Raw genomic sequence first — 10,000 nt, 5'->3', positions numbered from 1 at the left:
ATCCGGCAGGCCATGCGCCTTCAGCACGGGGCGAAGGGCAGCATGATCTACCGAATCGAATGCCTTAGATACGTCGATCGATGCCACAAAGACAGAGCGGCAGGAGCGAACTGCGTCGGTGAGAGCAGTGTCCAGGATGAACGTGTTTTCCAACATCCCATCCCGAGGGATGAATGCCCGCTGACGTTCGTCCACAGCACAAGCACGCATCAGGCGTGACGCGAGAACCTTGTGAAAGGTCCGCGCCAACACCGAGCAGACCGTAATGGGGCGAAAGTCAGCGGGGGATGTTGGTGCAGCCGTTTTCGGGAGAAGGGACGTCCGCGCGCGAAGCAGGCGTTCCGGGAGGGCGCGGGCCAGAAGGAAGAGATTCATCACTTTCACCAGGACTTCGTGCGGCAGGCGCCGCAACTCCGCTGGGGTAAGGCCGTCCGGCCCGGCCGCTGATCCCCTGGGCGGCAACGCGGCGGCGACCTCCTCATGTGTGACCGGCCCCCATAGGCACTCAAGAGCGACAGGCTCCGAGTGCGGGAGAAGGCGGTCACGAATGAAGCCCGCGGTGGAGACGGGCTTCTTAGTGAAGAGGTCCGCCCAGAAGTCTAGCAGACCAGGGATGGCAGGTGGCGGCTGGAGCAGGGTGCCATCCAAGAGGCCGCGCACGCAACGTGCACGCGACCGTCGGAAGGCATCCTGCGTTCTCGCGTATTCCCAGCGGCGCCACTTGCGCTTCTGCGTCGGCGGCGCGGCAGGCGGCCGCTTCGATGGTTGGCGCGGCCGCTGTGTCCTGGTGATCGATCGCTCCCCTCTGGACCCGACCGACGCAAGGGCATCCGGGAGCATGCCCAGGATGACATCGGGCGGCGTGCCCCGCCCCAGACCTATGACTCGATCCAGGGCAGAGAAACGCTGGGCGGAAGCAGGTAGCCCCGCCAGATGCTCCCAGATGGCGGCGTCAGTCGGCCCCTCCGGCGGCGGCCCGGTGGTGTCGGCCGCGAAGTCCTCGGCTGCGTCGACGGGCGGCGCAGCGGCCTCGCCCGCGTCAGGCAGCGGGCTCGCTGCTCCCTGGCGGGACGCCGGCTCTTCCTCCCGACCGATCTCAAGCGCCTCCATGAATTGGCGGACAAGCTGCTTGTGGGCAGCTTGCCGCCGTCGGCACTTGATTGCCTCGAGCGTTCGGTCGGGGAACGTCCTGATGAGTTCTTGATTGACGAAGAAGAAACGGGCGTCCCTCTCAAGGAACAGTTCGGCCTCCGCCTTGGCGAGCGACAGGACTTCTTCCTCCGTCCACCTCGCGCGATGCCTCTCCGTGACGATCTCCGCGTTGGCGGCCGCAAGATGTTGGCGGCGGCGATGGACCCCGAGACCATTCTTGGTTGTAAAGCTGCGGTGGCACTCACTACAGGCATACATAGCTGCAAAAGTTTCAAAATTTCCGGCACGGCCGGTTGGCCGGCTAGGTGCGGGGGGAGTTGGGGTGGCACCTTCAGCGGAAGGGCCACCACTTATTCTCTGATTACTGCCCCCAACTAAAAAAGGGATAGTGCGAGGGGAGCTGGTAACCCCCCCAAGCCCCTGGTGCGGTCTTCCACTCTGCGAAAATCAGCGGGCCCACGAGAAGGGGAGAAGACCGCAGGAGAGGAGAGGCTAAGAGGGCTAGGCCCATGTATTGCGCATCACTCTCCCTGTAACTATAACCCAAGGAAGGCACCTCGCAGCAGCAGCACGACTACATCAAGACCGCACTTCGAAAAGCCAAGTCCGGATGCAGCCACACCGCCGCCACTTGGCCACCTTAAGAGAGTCATAGTTACTTAAGAGAGTCATAGTTACTCCCGCCGTTTACCCGCGCTTGCTTGAATTTCTTCACGTTGACATTCAGAGCACTGGGCAGAAATCACATTGCGTCAACACCCGCTAGGGCCATCGCAATGCTTTGTTTTAATTAGACAGTCGGATTCCCCCAGTCCGTGCCAGTTCTGAGTTGATCGTTGAATGGCGGCCGAAGAGAACCCGCGCACCCGCGCGCCCCCGGAGGAGCACGCTAAGGCGGACGCGGCCTCGCAGCAAGGAAGATCCGTGGGAGGCCAAGGCACGGGACCGAGCTCGGATCCTGCACGCAGGTTGAAGCACCGGGGCGCGAACGCCGCGCAGGCGCGCGCATCCTGCACCGCCGGCCAGCACGAGGCCAACCAACGGCGAGAGCAGACCACGCCCGCGCTAAACGCCCGCACTTACCGGCACCCCTACGGCACTCACCTCGCCCAGGCCCGGCACGTTAGCGCTGACCCACTTCCCGACCAAGCCCGACACGCCCCGATCCTCAGAGCCAATCCTTATCCCGAAGTTACGGACCCAATTTGCCGACTTCCCTTACCTACATTATTCTATCGACTAGAGGCTCTTCACCTTGGAGACCTGCTGCGGATATGGGTACGAACCGGCGCGACACCTCCACGTGGCCCTCTCCCGGATTTTCAAGGTCCGAGGGGAAGATCGGGACACCGCCGCAACTGCGGTGCTCTTCGCGTTCCAAACCCTATCTCCCTGCTAGAGGATTCCAGGGAACTCGAACGCTCATGCAGAAAAGAAAACTCTTCCCCGATCTCCCGACGGCGTCTCCGGGTCCTTTTGGGTTACCCCGACGAGCATCTCTAAAAGAGGGGCCTGACTTGTATCGGTTCCGCTGCCGGGTTCCGGAATAGGAACCGGATTCCCTTTCGCCCAACGGGGGCCAGCACAAAGTGCATCATGCTATGACGGCCCCCATCAACATCGGATTTCTCCTAGGGCTTAGGATCGACTGACTCGTGTGCAACGGCTGTTCACACGAAACCCTTCTCTGCGTCAGCCCTCCAGGGCCTCGCTGGAGTATTTGCTACTACCACCAAGATCTGCACCGACGGCGGCTCCAGGCAGGCTCACGCCCAGACCCTTCTGCGCCCACCGCCGCGACCCTCCTACTCGTCAGGGATTCGCGGCCGGCCGCAAGGACCGGCCATGACTGCCAGACTGACGGCCGAGTATAGGCACGACGCTTCAGCGCCATCCATTTTCAGGGCTAGTTGCTTCGGCAGGTGAGTTGTTACACACTCCTTAGCGGATTCCGACTTCCATGGCCACCGTCCTGCTGTCTTAAACAACCAACGCCTTTCATGGTTTCCCATGAGCGTCGATTCGGGCGCCTTAACTCGGCGTTTGGTTCATCCCACAGCGCCAGTTCTGCTTACCAAAAGTGGCCCACTTGGCACTCCGATCCGAGTCGTTTGCTCGCGGCTTCAGCATATCAAGCAAGCCGGAGATCTCACCCATTTAAAGTTTGAGAATAGGTTGACGTCGTTTCGGCCCCAAGGCCTCTAATCATTCGCTTTACCGGATGAGACTCGTACGAGCACCAGCTATCCTGAGGGAAACTTCGGAGGGAACCAGCTACTAGATGGTTCGATTAGTCTTTCGCCCCTATACCCAGCTCCGACGATCGATTTGCACGTCAGAATCGCTACGGACCTCCATCAGGGTTTCCCCTGACTTCGTCCTGGCCAGGCATAGTTCACCATCTTTCGGGTCCCAACGTGTACGCTCTAGGTGCGCCTCACCTCGCAATGAGGACGAGACGCCCCGGGAGTGCGGAGGCCGCCGCCCCGTGAAGGGCGGGGAAGCCCCATCCTCCCTCGGCCCGCGCAAGGCGAGACCTTCACTTTCATTACGCCGTTAGGTTTCGTACAGCCCAATGACTCGCGCACATGTTAGACTCCTTGGTCCGTGTTTCAAGACGGGTCGTGAAATTGTCCAAAGCTGAAGCGCCGCTGACGGGAGCGATTATTCCGCCCGAGAGCATCCCGAGCCAACAGCGGCGCGGGTCCGGGGCCAGGCCAGGGAGGTCCGTCATCCGGGAAGAACCGCGCGCGCTTGCCGGGAGCCCGAGCGCCCAAAGGGGCGAATCGACTCCTCCAGATGTACCGCCGGGCAGCCAGCCAGGACACCGGGGCTCTGCCCAACAGACGCGAACCGAGGCCCGCGGAAGGACAGGCTGCGCACCCGGGCCGTAGGCCGGCACCCAGCGGGTCGCGACGTCCTACTAGGGGAGAAGTGCGGCCCACCGCACACCGGAACGGCCCCACCCCGCGGCGAGTGGAAAGGCAACCGGACACGACCCCGCCGCGGATTGCTCCGCGCGGGCGGCCCGCCCCATCTGCCGAGGGCGGAGGCCAGTGGCCGGATGGGCGTGAATCTCACCCGTTCGACCTTTCGGACTTCTCACGTTTACCCCAGAACGGTTTCACGTACTTTTGAACTCTCTCTTCAAAGTTCTTTTCAACTTTCCCTCACGGTACTTGTTCGCTATCGGTCTCGTGGTCATATTTAGTCTCAGATGGAGTTTACCACCCACTTGGAGCTGCACTCTCAAGCAACCCGACTCGAAGGAGAGGTCCCGCCGACGCTCGCACCGGCCGCTACGGGCCTGGCACCCTCTACGGGCCGTGGCCTCATTCAAGTTGGACTTGGGCTCGGCGCGAGGCGTCGGGGTAGTGGACCCCCCCAAACACCACATGCCACGACAGGCGGCAGCCTGCGGGGTTCGGTGCTGGACTCTTCCCTGTTCGCTCGCCGCTACTGGGGGAATCCTTGTTAGTTTCTTTTCCTCCGCTTAGTAATATGCTTAAATTCAGCGGGTAGTCTCGCCTGCTCTGAGGTCGTTGTACGAGGTGTCGCACGCCACACCGCCAGCCGGCTGTGCACGCTACCGAGTAAGTACCGGTATGCGAACCGCCAGGCGACGGGCGCGCATCGCACGTTTAAGGAGGCGCGGCCGGCCCCACAGGCGGCCGCGACGCTCCCAGGTCTGCGAAGCGGGGCAAACGCCGCGCGCTTCAGTATACGTAGCCGACCCTCAGCCAGACGTGGCCCGGGAACGGAATCCATGGACCGCAATATGCGTTCGAAACGTCGATGTTCATGTGTCCTGCAGTTCACATGTCGACGCGCAATTTGCTGCGTTCTTCATCGACCCACGAGCCGAGTGATCCACCGTCCTGGGTGATCTTTTCTTAGTTTCCACTGTCTCTTTCAAGACAGTTGCATAGGCGGGACGTATGCGTGTGGCGGCCCCTGTTCAAGCGTTCTGTGTCCAACGGCCTCACGGCCGATGGGCGTCGTACGGCTCCACACCGGAGCGGACAGGCAGGGGCGAAAGTCATTCAAAACCGGCGCCAGGCGCCAGGTGCCGCAGGCCAGCCGCTCCAGCGCTTCAGCGCTCGTACCACACAACATTGGCGTTAGTTTTGAGAGGCACGCGTGGTTCCGCACGCGGCGCACGGCTACTGCGAGCCGTACAGGTAGCGTGTTGCGCGACACGACACGCACATCGAAAGACATGCAGTCTAGTCGGTAATGATCCTTCCGCAGGTTCACCTACGGAAACCTTGTTACGACTTTTACTTCCTCTAAATGATCAAGTTTGGTCATCTTTCCGGTAGCATCGGCAACGACAGAGTCAATGCCGCGTACCAGTCCGAAGACCTCACTAAATCATTCAATCGGTAGTAGCGACGGGCGGTGTGTACAAAGGGCAGGGACGTAATCAACGCGAGCTTATGACTCGCGCTTACTGGGAATTCCTCGTTCATGGGGAACAATTGCAAGCCCCAATCCCTAGCACGAAGGAGGTTCAGCGGGTTACCCCGACCTTTCGGCCTAGGAAGACACGCTGATTCCTTCAGTGTAGCGCGCGTGCGGCCCAGAACATCTAAGAGCATCACAGACCTGTTATTGCTCAATCTCGTGCGGCTAGAAGCCGCCTGTCCCTCTAAGAAGAAAAGTAATCGCTGACAGCACGAAGGATGTCACGCGACTAGTTAGCAGGCTAGAGTCTCGTTCGTTATCGGAATTAACCAGACAAATCGCTCCACCAACTAAGAACGGCCATGCACCACCACCCACCGAATCAAGAAAGAGCTATCAATCTGTCAATCCTTCCGGTGTCCGGGCCTGGTGAGGTTTCCCGTGTTGAGTCAAATTAAGCCGCAGGCTCCACTCCTGGTGGTGCCCTTCCGTCAATTCCTTTAAGTTTCAGCTTTGCAACCATACTTCCCCCGGAACCCAAAAGCTTTGGTTTCCCGGAGGCTGCCCGCCGAGTCATCGGAGGAACTGCGGCGGATCGCTGGCTGGCAGGCATCGTTTATGGTTAGAACTAGGGCGGTATCTGATCGCCTTCGAACCTCTAACTTTCGTTCTTGATTTATGAAAACATACTTGGCAAATGCTTTCGCTTCTGTTCGTCTTGCGACGATCCAAGAATTTCACCTCCAACGTCGCAATAAGAATGCCCCCGCCTGTCCCTATTAATCATTACCTCGGGTTCCGAAAACCAACAAAATAGAACCGAGGTCCTATTCCATTATTCCATGCACACAGTATTCAGGCGGGCTCGCCTGCTTTAAGCACTCTAATTTGTTCAAAGTAAACGTGCCGGCCCACCGAGACACTCACTCAAGAGCACCCTGGTAGGATTGCAACGGGGTCCGCCTCGGGACGCACGAACACGCACGAGGCGCGTCGCACGCCTTCGGCTCGCCCCACCGGCAGGACGTCCCACGATACATGCCAGCTAAACACCGACGGGCGGTGAACCAACAGCGTGGGACACAAATCCAACTACGAGCTTTTTAACCGCAACAACTTTAATATACGCTATTGGAGCTGGAATTACCGCGGCTGCTGGCACCAGACTTGCCCTCCAATAGATACTCGTTAAAGGATTTAAAGTGTACTCATTCCGATTACGGGGCCTCGGAAGAGTCCCGTATCGTTATTTTTCGTCACTACCTCCCCGTGCCGGGAGTGGGTAATTTGCGCGCCTGCTGCCTTCCTTGGATGTGGTAGCCGTTTCTCAGGCTCCCTCTCCGGAATCGAACCCTGATTCCCCGTTACCCGTTACAACCATGGTAGGCGCAGAACCTACCATCGACAGTTGATAAGGCAGACATTTGAAAGATGCGTCGCCGGTACGAGGACCGTGCGATCAGCCTAAAGTTATTCAGAGTCACCAAGGCAAACGGACCGGACGAGCCGACCGATTGGTTTTGATCTAATAAAAGCGTCCCTTCCATCTCTGGTCGGGACTCTGTTTGCATGTATTAGCTCTAGAATTACCACAGTTATCCAAGTAACGTGGGTACGATCTAAGGAACCATAACTGATTTAATGAGCCATTCGCGGTTTCACCTTAATGCGGCTTGTACTGAGACATGCATGGCTTAATCTTTGAGACAAGCATATGACTACTGGCAGGATCAACCAGGGAGCTGCGTCAACTAGAGCTGAGCAGCCGGCCGCCCGGGAGTGTGTCCCGGGGGCCCGCGCGAACACGCAAGCGTCCGCTCAATTATTCTGCAAACAGGAGGAGGCTGAGCTCCCCTGCACAATACACCTCGAAACCCTCTCAGGTCCCGGCGGCGCGCAGCGCCGTCCTAAGTACGTGGTCGGGTTCGAGAGAGGCGCAATCGCCCGGAGTTTGGCGAGTAGACGCTTTAGGTGCGACCACCCGTGCTCCCAACTGAGCTTGCCGCTGCCGACAGAGGCCCGGGAGCGTGCTGTCGTGGCATTGCCGGCGGGAGACAACACGCGCCACCTACGGTGACCGGCAGCTCCAACGCCAGCGCCACAGAAGGACAAAAGCCCCACGTGGGTGCCGAAGCGAACTCTCCCAGCACAGCGCACGCGCCAACACGTCCTCACAGCTGCGATACAAACCACCTGCGAGAACCGCAGAGGCGACCGAGCAGCAGACGGCGTCGCGGCGCCGAGCGCCGGGCGGCGGCGCATCCTCAGCGCACACAGTCCTCAATCGGACCAGCACACCGCAGATGTCCACCGCGCTTCGCACCGGGCCCGCGAGGACCTACTTTGGCCGCACGGCGCCGCGTGCAGGGTGCGCCGGCGCGCAGCTGCGCCGCCTGCCGCCTCCGTCGGCCGGCGCGCCTGCCACTGGCCGCCCCCACCAGCCGGCTGTAGCGCGTGCGCCCACGCACCGCGCGGCCAGCACGCCGGGAGGCCCCCCCTCACCGGCCGGGGACGGTCCCACCCAGCCACCGCCGCGTATCGCTTCACACCCAGATGCCATTCACGTTCGTGGGCATGGTGGGTATCGCTGAAACAACCGGTTGGTAGCTCAACCGATCGTCGCCATCACTGATTCACCTCTAGCGAGAACAACCGCACCACAACGGTTTACCAGTTGTTCATTTGCGTAACGTCACCAGCAAACGTAGGCGTCCATCGCCATTTGCAAATTCAACGATTGTTGCATGCCTGTGTCAGGTGTCACGACACACTATGTCTGCCCACATACACGCAACAACATGTGCACGCTTCGCGAACACGTGGAAGGTGGCCCCCGTACGTATGCGATGTCCATTGCGCGAACGACTGTCAACCGGCCTCTGCCGCATGTCGCAGATGTGGAACGCAGTGCACCATGCTGTCACGGTGTGTGAGAAGAGATGACTACGTCTGACAACACGCGCCACTACATCAATAGACGGCTCATGCTGATCGCCATCCAGGGCATACCACACTGCAATCCGGCTCTTATAGGGAGACGACACGTAGCTGAGTGCACAACGGTTGGACCGCATGGTTCGCCGTTGTTGGCGCAGTCGTTGTACGGTCACATGTACCACGATGTATCATTCAGTACATGAGGACCAATGTGAAGTACAGTGTGTGATTTGGACGTACAACATCAGCGGACAGTTGACACGAGCCGTACCACAGCGTAGGCTAAGTGCTTCGCCATGCGAATGCCAATGAACAACTGCGAAGGGCATTGAGCATGTACGTCCTGCTGCCATCCACATTACAGTGTATCGCTGCAAGGTGTTTAACATGAAGCGATACACTGGGGACCGGGCAGTGCGAGTAGCAAACTATATTGCGGGGGTTGCAGTTAGGCAACACTACACTAATTTAACGCGTCGTATGACAATTACAGAGCAGGTTAAGGCCCAACGTGTGTTGGGTTAAGGCCCAACGTGTGTTGGGTTAAGGCCCAACGTGTGTTGGGTTAAGGCCCAACGTGAGTTGGGTTAAGGCCCAACGTGTGTTGGGTTAAGGCCCAACGTGTGTTGGGTTAAGGCCCAACGTGTGTTGGGTTAAGGCCCAACGTGTGTTGGGTTACAGCACAATATGGGTTACGTTACGGCGCAATGTGGGTTACGTTAAGGGGCAATGTGGGTTAGGCTAAGGCGCAATATAGGTTACGTTAAGGCGCAATATAGGTTAGGTTAAGGCGCAATATAGGTTAGGTTAAGGCGCAATATAGGTTAGGTTAAGGCGCAATATAGGTTAGGTTAAGGCGCAATATAGGTTAGGTTAAGGCGCAATATAGGTTAGGCTAAGGCGCAATATAGGTTAGGCTAAGGCGCAATATAGGTTAGGTTAAGGCGCAATATAGGTTAGGTTAAGGCGCAATATAGGTTAGGTTAAGGCGCAATATAGGTTAGGTTAAGGCGCAATATAGGTTAGGTTAAGGCGCAATATAGATTAGGTTAAGGCGCAATATAGGTTAGGTTAAGGTACGACATAGGTTAGGTTAAGGTACGACATAGGTTAGGTTAAGGTACGACATAGGTTAGGTTAAGGTACGACATAGGTTAGGTTAAGGTACGACATAGGTTAGGTTAAGGTACGACATAGGTTAGGTTAAGGTACGACATAGGTTAGGTTAAGGTACGATATAGGTTAGGTTAAGGTACACATTGTTGTAAGGAAAGGTTTAATGGGGGGCGGGGCGGCCGGCTTGTTGATTGTGATTATAGTAAGTGGATGCCTGCGGCATCATCTGATTTGCCACGTCAGGATGCACCTTTGGCTCATGACAGGCGGCGCTCTCATTCCATGCTTGTGGCAGACCTGTGTCTTTCATTCCTGCCATTGTTTGTGTGCTGTGAGAGGAGGCAGTATTGTGATGTTGGGTGCACCCCTGTGTAGGACACGTGTGGGT

General features: G+C 58.3%; 2 non-coding genes and 1 pseudogene across 2 annotated transcripts; all 3 read right to left on the bottom strand.

The window, feature by feature from the left end:
• The window catches only part of LOC126435144 (large subunit ribosomal RNA), a 7,944-nt pseudogene extending 3,250 nt beyond the window's left edge, over positions 1-4,694 (bottom strand).
• Positions 4,695-4,882: 188 nt separating this feature from the next.
• On the bottom strand, positions 4,883-5,037 carry LOC126434904 (5.8S ribosomal RNA). The gene has a single exon (XR_007579569.1). It is a non-coding gene; the product is annotated as a 5.8S ribosomal RNA (ribosomal RNA).
• A 349-nt stretch (positions 5,038-5,386) lies between these two features.
• LOC126435059 (small subunit ribosomal RNA) lies at positions 5,387-7,300 on the bottom strand. Its single transcript, XR_007579709.1, has one exon. It is a non-coding gene; the product is annotated as a small subunit ribosomal RNA (ribosomal RNA).
• Positions 7,301-10,000: the final 2,700 nt, after the last annotated feature.

Source organism: Schistocerca serialis, unplaced genomic scaffold (assembly GCF_023864345.2).
Source record: "Schistocerca serialis cubense isolate TAMUIC-IGC-003099 unplaced genomic scaffold, iqSchSeri2.2 HiC_scaffold_1196, whole genome shotgun sequence".
Classification (NCBI taxonomy): domain Eukaryota; kingdom Metazoa; phylum Arthropoda; class Insecta; order Orthoptera; family Acrididae; genus Schistocerca; species Schistocerca serialis.
The sequence above is the reverse complement of the archived record's forward strand: the minus strand, read 5'-3'. Positions and strand labels throughout refer to the sequence as shown.